The sequence below is a fragment of the Typopeltis vanoorti genome, chromosome 4, assembly GCF_054136105.1.
Source record: "Typopeltis vanoorti isolate ZY-2024b chromosome 4, IOZ_Tvanoo_1.0, whole genome shotgun sequence".
NCBI lineage: Eukaryota > Metazoa > Arthropoda > Arachnida > Uropygi > Thelyphonidae > Typopeltis > Typopeltis vanoorti.
In genome coordinates this window covers 35,652,334-35,665,399 of record NC_143552.1, presented here as the reverse complement: position 1 = coordinate 35,665,399, position 13,066 = coordinate 35,652,334, and the positions used below count along the sequence as shown (strand labels likewise).

At 34.4% G+C, this 13,066-nt stretch overlaps 1 long non-coding RNA gene across 1 annotated transcript in view; it reads left to right on the top strand.

Moving 5' to 3' along the window:
• The window catches only part of LOC150107229 (uncharacterized), a 297,998-nt gene that overhangs the window by 93,347 nt on the left and 191,585 nt on the right, over window positions 1-13,066 (top strand). Inside the window, exon 4 of the long non-coding RNA XR_016548179.1 lies at window positions 2,687-2,732. This is a non-coding gene — a long non-coding RNA (uncharacterized LOC150107229). The remainder of the gene's footprint in view (window positions 1-2,686; window positions 2,733-13,066) is intronic.

Sequence of the window (13,066 nt, the reverse complement as noted above, 5' to 3'; positions counted from 1 at the left end):
CAGTTTTCTGTCTGGATGCACCCTGTGTGTGATGGTGGACGGCTCCCTATCCTCTCACCACCCAATTCATGCTGGGGTTCCACAAGGTTCTGTCCTCTCACCACCCAATTCATGCTGGGGTCCCACAAGGTTCTGTCCTCTCACCAACCCTCTTCCTGCTATATATCAATGACCTACTGCAATTGACCTCCAACCCAATACACAGTTTTGCAGATGACAGCACTACACTCTTCGCTTGCATTTGATAAGCCTTATCCTACACAACTCGCCTCAACCTACAGAACATCAACCACCACCACCCTCAACTCCGATTTCGAAGCCATTCTATAATGGGATTCGGATAACCTCATAAATTTCAACGCCAATAAAACCCAGTTCTGTATTATTTCCCTTAAAAAGAACCATTTTTTCTCAGTATCCTTTTTTGACGATACCCAAATTTCCAGACAGTTTGAGATCTCGCTCCTTGGAATCACCCTCACATCAAACCTCTCCTAGCACAAACATATCTCAAACATTTGCGTCCTCAGCCTCAAAAAAAACTAGGATTTCTCTTTCGCTCAAGACGTTACTTCACGCCGAACAGCTATTAACATTATACAAGTCACAAATCCGCCAAACTACTGAATACTGCTCCCACATATGGGGTGGGCCCCCCCAAAAGCTCTCTCAAAATGCTAGACTCAATACAGAGGAGAGCAATTAGACTTATCAACGATCCATCCCTTAGCAACTCTCTTCCCCCACTTTCACACAGACGTATGGTCTCTGCAGTATGTATATTCTATAAATGTTTCCATGGGAAATGCTCATCTGAAATAACATCAATAATTCTTCCGCTCAGTACTAAACTCATTGGAACACGTGCAGCTGCTGCACAATATCCCTTCACAGTACAACAAGAAACAAACAGAACAAATTTCTTTTCCTCTTCCTTCATCCCTGCAACTGCTGCACTGTGGAACAATCTCCCACCTGCTGTGTTTCCCAAGGAATACAATTTAAAGTCATTCAAATCAAATGTAAACAAATTCCTCCTTTCCCAACCCACTACCCATACATGGTACTAATGTACTATAGGTTGACCAACCAACCTCCTGTATGTGCCCAACATAAAAATTTTTTTTAAAAAAAAAACTGTGCTTACCATAAGCATTTGAGAGCCTCCCGTAGTTCAGTCAGTATAGACGAAGCCCTTTGGTCCTAGGGTCGGGAACGACTGAAAGTGAAAAACCGCCACCATTATAAGCATTTAAGATTTTTTTAGCTCTTCAATAGAACACCAAATTTATAAGATTAAAAAGATGTTGATACCTAATTATAAGACTTTAAAAAATGATACCAAATTACAAGAATGAAATTCAGGAATATCATTCTAAAATCGTGGATGGAGAAATTATAAATAAACGTATAGAGACTTTTATTCAATACATTTGTATTTGCTTTTCCAATTGAGTCTGTAAAAGTAATAAAAATATTCAAAAGCGGAAAGTAAAGTTGCTTTTCAGACGAAATAAGGCTTCAAACTTGAGAGTGAATCTTCATTACAAATAAAATAAATATATATGTTTTCGACAGCTCTTAAAGTTATATGCAGTAATAACCCATAACATTCGGTATGGGTTATTACATTATTTTCAAGACGCGAATTCCAAATAGTGTGTATATTTATCTTTGCGTGTGTGTGTTTGCGCACGCTTTTGACTAAAGGGTCCATCGACATGATTGCGCTGCTTAGAACTGTTGGTTGTGTAATTTCGTAAGCTTTTGATGACTTTAACTTTCAAGTTAAAAAACTAAAAGGTTGTCTTCCTACATGGTATGTAAAGTAAACAGATATTTATTTTGCTTCCTTCTAATATTTTATTTCAGAAAAATCATTTCCCGGATGAAGGATAGGCGGGGCAATTGTGAATTTACAGGAAAAATGGGTGTTAGGTGACGCTGGGAGCGTTAGTTGGAGAGTATTTAAGTTGAGGTTGGTCTGATATCGGGGTCAGTTCTGCAGACAGTAAGCTGGTTGTCCGAGCTATGATCCTCAGGAAGGAGGAGGAGTCGAGCAAAATGTGTAGGGCAAGGTTGGCTGGTGACAGAAGTGGGAAGGATTCTTCCAACTGCCAGTGTGGTTGCCGAACCTATAACTAACCTTGGTGAAATGGGGTGCCTCCAAGGTTGCCTGAGGGGGTCGAGCTTTCCCACTCAACGACCGGAACAGTTCTCTCTATCCCTTGCAGCCACTGAGAAATGTTTAGCATGCTTACAAAATTGGAGAAAAGTGTAAGTGGAACGACATATCTTTAATATGAGTTGTAAACTATTAATATCGGATTGTGGAAGTCGGCTCGCAAATGTTTGATTGGGAAATACCATGTCCTGTGAAATGTGAGTTTAGGTTGTAGCGTCGCTTTATTTGCAGCGAAATCATTATATAACACGTAAGGGGTTTCCGAGCAAGGGCTTGAGTATATGCAATATAGTCTATACTGATATAGGTAGTCTAAAGCTAGTTTAGGCCACACGATTTAAACAAGAATAATGCAGAAATCTCGAAATACGGCAAATTTAACTCTTCATGAGCTCACTTCTTTACAATATTGAGTACTAATATAGAGTGAATGTAATATAGTTTATCAACATAACATTATATTAATTAAATGATAACTGAATACTTATTTACCATTTTTAGGATACGATGATGGACCTTGAATCTGAAATTACTAGGAATGTTTTTGGTAAGAGAAAACTAGTTCATTTTAATTGCTGAATTAAATTTTATTTTCAAATTGTTATATTCCATATTAGATGAAAGACACTGTGGGTCTGGACAACTTTAAAAAAAAAAAAAAAAGAATTTCATGTTTCTCCTTCCCAGTCACTCATTCGGTCATTAGCATTGGATTGCTTCGTTTTATTATGTAACTGCTAATGATTATTCAGATAAATATTCAGATCTTTCTATTATGAAGTTCAGGCTTTGCGAATATAATCAAATTTTTTGAAAAATCGAATGCATGATGGTGAAATTTAAAATTCTAAGTTTTGGGACAAATTATGTAATAACTTTTTGAGCTGGTAAATTTACCAGTCAGGAATGTGGTTCAAGTTTTTTACACATCATAATTCTATTATCTTTCATGTTTTCATATTCGCTCTTTCAAGAGAATTCCACCAATATTCAAATTTTCGAAATTGCTACAATATTTTATTACTAAGCTGCATAACTGGTTAATATATTCTAGATTATATTAGTTTTAGAATAAATTTAATTGCAGGTAATTAATCTCTCTCCGTTAGCAAAAGGTAGCAATCATTTTAGGCGACTCCTCACTAAGAGTGCTTTGTTTTAATCACAACCATATTTCACTGGTTTAAAATAAGTTGTCAAGGTTGCAATGTGGTTTATTTGCCTGAGTGCTTTTTCTGGTTACTTGTAACTAAGCCTGCTTTAATTACATGATAGTCCATATCAATACTATGTGATAAATGTATTTTCCTCTAGTACATATGAGTGGATCTATTTGTGGACTATTTTCAACTGCTTTTTCTGTTTCCATAGGTTCTTCATCTTTTCTTTCATCTGACAATAAAAAACGAAGTTATTTTTTACTTTCCTGCCATTCAGGAGAAAAATTCTATTATCAGGATTTAGCGATCAGCGAACTATCTGCCAGTTCAAAATTGAAGTACAATTTTAGTACCCTTGAGTGTCATAATTGAAGCGTCTAATGCAGTCTACAGAAAAGTGATTCGACATGAAACTAGTCAGAATTTCAATGTAGGAATTGTGACCAAGCATTGATTCATAAGGTTAATTTCATATTAATCGTCAACATATATTCGCTTCAGAAAATTAATTATACTGTGTTAGGTTTTTGAAGAAAATTTTATGAACTGAAAACTACTTGTAATATTCGATGGTCGCCGACTTTTTTCAATAAATTTATACATTTAAAACTTTAATAACATACTTCGGTGTTTATTAATTGTCTTTTCTGTTCTTTGAAAATGACTCGTAAAGTGACTAATGTGTAATCAATGCAAACTGAATTCATTTATTGTATTTCCGGGTTAAATCTGATTAAATATTTTAAGAATAGGTTTGTTCAGCAACAAAATAAGTCAGTGTTTTCAACTGAAGGCTAATTCGAAAAACTTAGATTTTTTTAGTATTTTTCAACTGAAGTGAGTGAGTAACAAAGATGTCAGGATTTTTTCCTCTGAGACTCCGCTTTTATCCCAGTAAAACATTCCAACCAACCGATGAACAGTGAAAATGTGCTTATATTCGCACAGTTCTCTCATAGAGGGTATTTAATTCTTTTATGCGTTGAAAGATTTCTGATAGTTTATCTAATGGAGTCTGGAAATGGCCGGGAAAAGGAAATGTTTTGCAGAATTTCACAATAGAGAAGTGAGGTAATTATATATCGGAAAGGAATTGGTATTTTAAGTGTTCTGAGCTCCACATTCTTCTAAAATTATTGTAGACAGTTATAAAACACAAATCGAACCCTAACAAAAATGCGTTGATTTTCCTCTGGCCACATACAAGTGTGTTGACTAGGTCCAGCCAGCAAATCATTCAGTTGATTATGATTTAACATTAGTTCCTTTTGAGTGTTGTTCAAGTACAACCAACCATTGTTTTTGCATTTTAGCAACCTTTCCAAGTTAATTGAAAGGTTCATTAATAAGGAATATAATATATTCCGCGCATGTTTAATTCTTATCTGAATCGCCTGCAGGTACAGGAAGTAAGATTTTAAAAAAATTTTGATAGGAAGACTGATTGTAAAAGAAAAAATGAAGAACTCGAAAGGGTGAAGTAAATATAATGCAAGCTTCCTCCTAGCCTACGGGGGCACCCAAGCATTTTTATTATCTATTGTTCCGTGACTCATACATAGTTAAAAATGTAAATTATAGCATCCTGATTCCGAAAATGCTGAGTGCACACAATTCAGTCGTTTCTGAGGAAGTTCGATTAGTATTCGTTTGTCAATCCATATAGAGAGTTTATGAATCCAAAAATTCGCAATTATTTGCAAGCAACTGTGCGACAATTATGTAAATTGTCTAATATTGGTTTCTTATGGCGGGGAGAGAATTATCTGTTTTAAAACGAATGAAGAGAAGAGCCTTAAGCTAAGCTAAAATCGTTCCTTGTCTGATGTTTTTATAATGGTGAATATTAAGTTACAGTAATTTATTGATATCCATGAATCTGGATATCGAAACATAATCATCCAAAATTTACTTGAGTTTTTTCATTTATTTGTTTATTTGTTTTTTTTTCCTTATAAAATAGTAAATTCTATGGTTTAATTGCTGGATAAATATTACTCCAAAGAAATATTTTTTATGTAATTAACACTTCTTTAATATTGTGTTACGTGGTCGGTAATTTAAGGAAATTTACGTAGTAAGGTATTAGGTACCATCTTATAACAAGTACTTTAGATGAAATTCTGAAGCCGACTCGTTTGTTAGAATCTTAAATGCATGATTCAATATACATGATTTCATAAAAGTGTTTGTTCTTTGACTTATAACCAATTGAACTTGCTACAGCCATAAATGAAGTGTATCTTAAAATGTGGCTTGCCATCTTTACCCATGCATTCAGTTAATATTAGTTTTACCTCACTCCCCGAGAGAAAATCTAATACCTTACTACGTAAATTTCCTTAAATTACCGACCACGTAACACAATATTAAAGAAGTGTTAATTACATAAAAAATATTTTCCTTATATAAATTCCCTTATTGAAGCTATTAAAAATTAATAAAATCAGACGCTGTTTATAAATTTAATACATCGAAAAGCGTATTCCTACACATTGGTAGAAAACTGAAGGGCACTTTATATAAGGAAGAGCCTTCGTCACTCAGTTTGTTTCGACAGTCTTTTAGTTGGAAAGACCCGGGTTCGAATCTCCTTTAGGACACGAAGACCCTAGGGTAAGATCAAAGTGTTCATCACATAACAGTGAAAACTGGGCAGAATTAAACAAGTTACGCACACAGAATGTATGCATAACATTAACCACCTTAACCTAAAAATCCACCTTATATTTTCTGTTCGACGAGCTGCATTTCACTATCGGTTTTAATGAGAAGTTGAACATCCTTCACCAGAGAGAGTGGTTTGGCACGCATTTAACCCTAGGCTACTGTCCCTTCGGACAAAGAAAAGACACTGCAGTAGTATTTACTATCACTAGTTGATTGTGAGTACAGTTATTATATGGGAGTTGCAGACCGCACGCACTCACGCATGCCCCCCTCCCTCCCTTTCCTCTCCCTGAACGGAGTGGAGAAAGAAACTTATTATTTAGTTCTGGTTCTATAATCATCTTTTCCTGTACAACTAAGTGGTGTTAAGAACAAAAAGCTTTGCACTGTGATTTCCTGATTGTCGGGATTGTGTTAAATAAATGCGGGTATAATTTTGAGGGAAATAAAGTAAGGTTTCTTAAACTTAATACATTTTTTTTATTATTCTTACAATTCTGTGACTGTGGGTTATGATTATTTTTTAATTATTTATATGCATTTCTTAAATGCATTTAAATTTAAATCAGATACTAAATAAATATTGAATTTTGCGTATTCATTATAAAAAATTATTTTATATGCTGAAATAAGATTCATTGCATTATATTCATTTAACCTGTGCTGCGTTAAGTCACTATAATTAGGTGAATCAACTGCGCATGTTCTGCTTAATCTGAATAAAATTTATCTATTTATTTATTATTTTGTGTGGTTTAAGCTCTAGTTATGACTTGTAAAACCCTTATCCAGTAATAAGTAGCTGTATTCTAATTTAAAATGAGTAATCGTATTACAATTTCTTAAATTCGATTTTTTTTTTTTTAATGCACAACCGACATGCACTTAGCGTGACAAAGTGCATACCTAGTTCAGTAGAGCGCATACGGCGTAAAACATAACAGGTTTTCAACTGCTTGTTAAATTTTATTTTGATAAATATTACTCATGACTTTTATTAAATTGAAATACTTAAAATGTATATTAGAGGTTTGTGCACGCATGAACTATGGTCACAGTATCTCGGTTGATTTCAACTTGCGAAGATAACTTAGGATAAATTAGAATTGAAATAGGTTCATAATCCCACGTGTACCTAGTCTGTTACAAATGTTCAAAGAAACCTTCTTTCACAAGCAGGCCGAATCTGCTAGCAGATTTACGTGTCATAAATGCTAATAGAGCAAGCAGATTTTGAGAATTGAAGAATCTAAGAACTTCCTTGAAAAAGAGTTATTAAATGTGGTGAGTCACATCTGTTATTTTGCATATTCCGAATCGGATGACAGTTGCATTAAGCAATTTCGATGGCGGTGAAGAATCGAGAAATTCTGCAATGTCTTGCTGCCTGGTTCTCAAACTACCACTTGCGTAAACAAAATATGTCTAGACTGTTTAAATTAGCTTTTGATGCCACAACTGAAAAGTAAGCAACACAGACTGTTATAATTTTTATATTTCACTTTTAAGTTTAAAATATTAATAAACTAGATATTTCCACGAATGCCTCAATTTTGATCCTACATAAATTTAAATATTAAGTATTTTAATTAAGCATTTTGATATATTTTACGAAGAATAGACAAGTTATGGTAAAGTATAATTCTCATTTTCATGCTCAGCTTACTTGGACTCTTAAATGAGAGTGAAATAATTTCAGATCTCATGAAGCAGGTAGGCCTATGTAATTTAGGTCCATTCAGTACATTACTAACTTATTTAATTTAGGTGACACTGCATTAATTTTAACTTTTCAAGCGTTCTCTGCAACAGAATCACATAAGCTGGCTTCTTTCTTGTTTCGGTCTTAAAACTAAATCAGAGCTGGTTAACATTATACAAACTGATAATTTCTAATAGAAGACATAAGTCCATTTCAAATAAACTACCCTATATGTGCATATGAGATTGAACTTAGTCTCATCGCAATATGAGTTACTGTTTTTCTCACCTAATGTATAAAAAAAATCCATGCATACTTTCTTAATATTTTTGTTTCTAGTACTTTCGAACAATCACTTTTTGAAAGGATAAAAAAAATGCATATGAAATTTAAAACGATAGCATGCAGTAACTGATCTCAATTCCAACCAGTTCGTTTTTGAAAAGAGCACTAGAAACTTGGCATACCAAGAGACAACGATGTCGTATATATGTGAAAAATACATCAAAATGTTCTTTCAAAGAAGCATCAAGTGAATTTTCACTGTCAATGATATGTTATTTAATTTATTTAAATACTTTATTTAAATATGTTTTTCTCATTTGTACATAACCGTAGCAACGGAGGGTGATAGAAAGTTATCCATCCTGGCAGTTAGAATTTAGTTTTCCAGTTCGTTAAGTATTTAAAATTCCAATCGCGTATGACATATATCAGCATTTAAACTGAACTTCATCATTCTCACCGTCGAGGCATTGTAACTAAACATTGCCGAATTGCTTAGCAGGTTTTGTTATTTGAAAATCATTAAGCTAGGTGATGATATAAAATCAGACCAGCTCTCCTGATATCATTTAACACCCATTCTTTCTGAGATCTGAACACTTATAGGTGAGGCTTTCTCTTCCTATTCCAATATACTTATTAGTTTAGTAAGAGAATCACCGTAGTGACACTGCTAGAATAACAGTTTGGGACATTGAAAGGTTGCAGTTTTAAATCGCCAGCAATCCGACCTTGTAAACAATATATCGGCGTGAGGTATATTGCTTGCATAGTTAAGTAGCTGAGGAGAAAACCTTCCACATATGCATGCGTTGATTAAAATCCATTTTCATTCTTTCAGTCAGCTATTGTAAATATTCTTACCTATTCGATTTGTTTAATTTTATTTATTTTTTTCTGTATTTCTAAATGATTTGAACTGTTCGCATTTGTTCAACTTGACGTATGCAAATAGTCAGAATTTATCTGAAGTGCTTGCATATTTTGGCATAGCATGCTACAGTTTATTGATTACTAGCAGTATTTTTTTAGAACTAATTGAAATAGGAAAGAGAGGACTTGGTTTTGAATGATTTTTTAATTCCTCACAGAACTAGCCTCTCACTATGGCAATTATAGTGATATGCAGAAGCTACATATTCGTACTTCATTTAGTGCATCCTCGGCAATGAATTACGACAGAAGAAATAAGTCCATGAGAGCTGGTGTATTTTATAACTGCATGTATTATACGATCCTGTGTTTCTGCGGGATGAGAGAAAAAAACTAGTTCTATTGGTTCGGCACGCACGTAAAATGGAATTAGCTCGTAAATATAAATAGTAATATCATACTAGTCAAAACATAGGATTAAAATAATTACCTGTAATAAGATTTACACAGGCATTACGAATATAAGTTAATGCACGTATTTATATTGCAGAAACTAAATTATCACTCCATTGATAAGATCTATTTTATTTTTGATTTTTTTTTCTATTTTGGTTAACTTTAAAATTGTCCCAGAATTTAATAAGTTGTGGATAGTGATGTTCATAAATCATATTGCTAGTTTCTTTGAGGATATTACGGATAATTAAATGTACATTTAAGGCAACTCTCTTGTGCCTAAAATTCTTTTCGGCTGGCTAGTATCCGCAGATTATTATAACACTGGGTGAATTCCCTATTTATCAGTTTAATCTTCTTTGTCCACATATTTTTAAACTGTTCAGACTTCAACTACGGCTGCTTTATGCTTGCCGTTAAATTATCATAAGGAAAGATATCATACAAGTGCTTTCCTCTTAAAATTTGTGGAAAATGAATCGATTTCATTCACTCGTATGATATAGCTTTACTTATTAGAGTACCATCATTTGTTCTAATCGCTTTTGATTTTGTTTCACTATTTCGTTCATTGAGTATATCCCCCTCATTTACTATGCATATTGTCTTGAAGATATCTTTTTTTTTTTTTAAAAATTTTCCGAAATTCGCAATTTGTCTATTTCGATAACTTCGGAATTACCATCTTCGCTATCCTTCCCAATGTTTAACTTTTCAATCTTTAGTCTCTTCTGAATTTGTCAGTTTTGTTATTTAGTCTTTTCAGTTCTAATGGCAACAATACTACTTGACACTAGTAGCAGCAGCAAGTACCGAAAAAGTAAAACAGTGTAGGCTTATGATCTATAATTCAGATCATAAGATCAGAATTATAAGATTCAGATCAAAATGTATACATCAAAACCATAATTACTGCCACTACTAGAATCCCCACCGGCAATCTTTCTCTTTCGAAAATGCCTGCGATTCGATCTATGAGAAACCCTCAAATCTCCAATCCTTTGGGCTGAAATTTTCTCTCAAGGAATAAAAATAAGTCATTGGCAGTGAATCGAAATACGGAATGAGTTAAACCTCAACCATGTCTCTTCTCCAAAAATTGCGGAGACAACTTGAGGGGATCTATACAAAAATTGCATGTTATTTAATTTTGAGATACCTACCTTCCGGTTCATAAACAGTATAAAATCTGTTGGCATCACTTCCCTTTTTCGAATTTCTCTTTAGTCCGATTCGAAGATGGACAATCTTACTTCTCGAACTACTCTTAAAGCGCTAAACCCGCTCGAAAGTCCACTGTCTCAATTAAAATATGCTTATGCAGCATATCAAATGCCTCTGGATTGTTACAAAAGGTTTATACAAAAATCAGTATTTTTTTTTCACCTCGCTCGTTGCAAAAACATGGTGTGAGCAATTATTCATGATTACGTGGAAATAATGCCATCTACCGATAAACTCATTGACAGTCCGTAAGTGCTGTTGCAAATAGCAGCAGGTTCCTCTTATATCAGTGTTTTGTTTGAAAAACTGATATAAGGGTATCTCTTCAGGAGAGTGCCAGAAGTTTGCTATGAGACATGCCTCCCATAGGGAGAAGAGGGAAAAGCAAAGAAAAAAGATAAATCTTGAGGTTTATCTATCTGCATTCCAATAAGTAACTTTTTCCTAAAATAAACCTTTAATTAAAATGAGAAATTATTGAAACTAGCTTGGAAAATCCCCAAATGTTTAATTTTTTGCAGTGTGTAGTAGACACATTGTTACTGTAGTTAGCGCCGTTTTCTTATTGAGACGTCAGATAGTGGTATTTGAAAACATTTACCCAGGTTGGAAAAGGAATTAGGCAAGGATATTTACTTCCTCCTCACTTGTTCAGTATATATGCGGAGGACATCATTCGCGAAGCATTGGATAAGCTCAAGACCGGAATTAGGATAGGTGGTAGATTGATTAGTAATCTGAGTATGCTGATGATACTGTACTCCTCTGTAATGACAAGGAAAAACTAGAACAAATTCTTGATAAAGTTAACAAGATCAGTAATAACAGAGGACATCAACTCAAACCTAGCAAGACAAAGATTATGGTTTTCCTAGAAAATACAAGCAGGGAAGCTTTGAGAAACAAGTGTACATTAATGGAGAAAGAATTGAAGTCTGCAAGTTTTGAGTACCTGGAATCCATTATTAATGTGAAGAATTGCTGTTTCAGAAGAAGATTAGGAATGGCTAAAACAACAGTTAGACTTGTCTAAAATCTGGAAGGATGGATCTATATGAATGGGAACAAAGTCGAGGATTTTGGGTGCAGCTGTTTTTCCTACAGCCACTTATGGATGTGGGACTTGGAACCTAAAGAAGTCGGATAAGAAAATAATAGCTGCTTTTGAGATGTGGTATTACAGAACACTGTTGAGGATATCATATACTGAAAGGTATATGATATCCTCAACAGTGTGGATGGGTGAATATGTGTGAGTGTTAGAAAAGATCAGTAGAACTTTAAGGCTCCTTAAGATATTAACAGAAGAAGGTTAAAATATTTTGGACACATTGAAAGGATGTAAGGGGGACTTATCTTCTATTACTGTTAAGTAATAGAAGATAAGTTCCTGGAAAAAGAGGAAAGGGTAACTTATCAATGAGATGGATGGTGTACGTGGAGTGACTGATCTTCAGAGAGTTGAAGCCGCCAGAAAAACATCCAAAAGGACTATATGGCGAGGCCTGGTGTGGCACATCACCGAGCATTGGAGTGACCATACGGCATCTGAATGACCAGTTAACATATGGATTGTTTACAAAATTGAAATCCAGATTGTTTACAATTGAAAGCAGAGGTATTCTTCTAACTCGTTTACATATGCAGCATTTTTAAATAAGTCCTTTTGGATTCGTGAATAAATAAGTATGAAAAATGATGATTCGTTCCCAGCAACAAAATAGCTTATTTCAAACGATGTATTGTCTGGAGTATCTTGGGGAAATGAATTAGTTGTTTCTGTGCGAGGGATGTGGGGTCTGGAAAGTTCTGATAAACACTTAGAGCAAAAATGAGACTTGTCTAAAATCTGGAAGGATGGATCTATCTGAATGGGAACAAAGTTGAGCATTTTGGGTACAGCTGTTTTTCCAACAGCCAATTATGGATGTGAGATTTGGAATCTAAAGAAGCCGTTCCCAGCTACAAAATAGCTTATTTCAAACGATGTATTGTCTGGAGTATCTTGGGGAAATGAATTAGTTGTTTTTGTACGAGGGATGTGGGGTCTGGATAGTTCTGATAAACACTTAGAGCAAAAATGATATTAAAGCAACGGATATAACCACAAGAAAGGGCATATCTTAAAACCCTTTAACCGCCATGCTTCATCAAATTTTAATAATTTGTTCTTTTTATTTTAGGATATATAAGAAGACATGAAATTAATTTAGTTCTAGATGTTTATCAGAATTTGGGAGCATCGTATTCCTCCAATTTATACCGGACTACACTTACCGAATGTGTTCCGAAAGAGTGCTGCAAAGGATAACATATAAAATATTATATATATATAAACCCGCCATTCGTCCAGCCGACACATTAAATGGACTTTCGGGCATTGATTGGAACAAAAATCTCCACAAAATCTTTCAGAACCTAGCTCACAACATGGGTTTCCATGGTATGACCAATACGAAAGTCCTGCATTGCCCGAATCAACATGCAGCTTCGTCTTCACTAGTGCAAAGA